Genomic DNA, 2370 nt, shown 5'->3' with positions numbered 1-2370 from the left:
TTTTAGCATATTTCAAATTTAATACTTCAATGACGGGAAGACAATGTCACTGAGCACCAAATAACATTAGGGTCAAGCTCTATGGCTTTAGGCTGATTATGTCCTCACATTTCTGGCTTGTGCCTCACATTTCTGAGAGAAAGTATTGTAAGAGCACTTGTGTGTGGTGAGTGTAATTCTTCTTTCTTGTGTTCATATATTCTACAGAGAAGAATGGCTCCTGAAAATGGCCCTTTTGTGACTGAATTCATTCTGATGGGGTTAACAGACAGACCAGACCTCCAGCTCTCACTGTTCTTCCTGTTTTTAGGAATGTACCTGGTCACTGCGTTAGGAAATTTAGGCTTAATAACTCTGATCGGATTGAATTAACCTCTTCACACTCTCATGTACTTTTTCCTCTTTAACTTGTTGTTTTTTTTTTTTTTTTTTTTTTTTTTTTGACCTTCAATATACATCTGTGTTTACACCAAAAATGCTAATGAACTTCTTGTCACAGAAGAATGCTATCTCCTATAGGGGGTGTATGACCCAGTACTACTTTTGTTGCTTTTTCATTATTTCTGAAATCTATGTGCTTACGTTAATGGCTTATCATGTCTCTCTGTTATAGTCTAAATCTAACCCTTTTCATCTCATTGTCTGTTCTGTATGTGTCATTTGGCCTTCCCCTATCCAGCTAGGTTATTTTTAAATTCCTAAAAGACTGTAAAAGCCTTGGGTATCAGTTTCCTGTAACCCCTCCCCTAACACTCATCCGGCTATCTGTAATAAAATGTGCTGTTCTTTAAGAAATGCTCTCCTCTGTAAAGATTGTAGGATCTTACCTAGTTGATATGTTAACCATTGTTGCCCTCTGCAAATAACAGATGTGGTGCTAAAATAAGCTAACAGGGGTTGTCAATTACTGCTAGGTGTCTCTATTCTCTGCTAAGAGAAAAAAGATACTTGCCCAATCTAAACTTGCTTGAATGCAGGGGGACTTGCTTGTTAGCCTAACCCTTATCTGAACTTTGGTCTTCCCAATGTAATTTCCCCGTTTCTGTCCTATAGTGTACCCCAGCCTTCCTTGCATTGTGAGACCAGCAGCTGTTTGCGGTTTTTACAACATAAAAGCCCTGACTTCTAGCTGTGAGGCGCACAGTCTCCAAATTGGCTTCTGGAGACTGTGACGCCAGGCCTGGCCTAAAATAAAGCCTTTGCTCCCCAAATTTTAATTTCTTGCTTCCTTGGGTTTTATTCCAGGGTACGAGCTATCACATATGTTGCCATCTGTCATCGTCTGTTGTATAACACAGCCATGTCCCCTGAAGTGTGTCTCGGCCTTATGCTTGGCTCCTAAATGATGGCATTTTCTGGTGCCATGGCTCATACGGGATGCATGCTGAAACTGACCTTCTGTGATACAAATTCCACCAATCACTATTTCTATAACATACTCCCTTTGCTGGAGCTCTCCTGCACCAGCACCTATGTCAATGAACTGTTGATATTTATTGTGGGGGGTATTAACATCATTGTGCCCAGTGTCACCATCATTTTGTCTTATGTGTTTATCCTCTCTAGTATATATAAAACATGCTCCATGGAGGGCAGGTCGAAAGCTTTCAGCACCTGCGGTTCCCACATAATTGCAGTTTCCCTGTTTTTTTGGATCATGTGCATGTATGCATCTGAAGCCGTCCTCTCCTGGGTCTACGAATCAGGGAAAAATCTCCTCCATATTTTACAGCAACGTGGTACCTATGATGAACCCTTTAATCTATAGCTCAAGGAACAAAAATGTGAAAGTTGCTCTGAGAAATCTTTTGGAAAAAAATAGCTTTGATCAGAAACCATCTCTGTCTGTCTTTGTCTATTTTTGTCAGATAAATTCTGAGTTAATATAAAATATATCTTCAAAATTTTATGATCATATTTTATTTATTTGGGAAGCAATGCCTTGTTCACTAAAACTTTACTTTTTGGTTTATTTTCTCTTTTTCTTTATCATTTACACTTTTCAACATTTTTCCTGTTATGGTGACATGAAATGAAAATGACAAAGTGAACGAGGTTGCCAGTGTAATCTAGAAAGAGAAGCAGAACTGATACCCAAAGGCTAACACTTTGTTTTGCGTTTTTTCTTCCCTATGTAGGTATGCTTTTTTTTTTTTTTTTTTGTTGTTGTTGTTGTTGTTCCAGGGGTCAAACTGACAGACTTGCACTTAACCAGGCAGGTGCTTGAGTCATGGACTTAAATCCTTGACCCACTATGGGGTTTTAAATTATTGATCTTGCATAGTTTCACTGGCTCTTCTATACAGTAAATATATATTGATAATGTAATGAATATTAGTTGTATTTTACAAGATACTGTGAATATAGATG

General features: G+C 38.3%; 1 pseudogene; it reads left to right on the top strand.

Annotated features, from left to right (window-relative positions):
• The first annotated feature begins 213 nt into the window (after positions 1-213).
• LOC134477488 (olfactory receptor 8B8-like) lies at positions 214-1889 on the top strand (annotated as a pseudogene).
• The last annotated feature ends 481 nt before the right edge of the window (positions 1890-2370 follow it).

Source organism: Cavia porcellus, unplaced genomic scaffold (genome assembly GCF_034190915.1).
Source record: "Cavia porcellus strain 051 isolate PalLab524CR breed Dunkin Hartley unplaced genomic scaffold, mCavPor4.1 scaffold_9, whole genome shotgun sequence".
NCBI lineage: Eukaryota > Metazoa > Chordata > Mammalia > Rodentia > Caviidae > Cavia > Cavia porcellus.
Note: the sequence above shows the minus strand (reverse complement) of the source record. Positions and strands in the feature narration are given on the sequence as shown.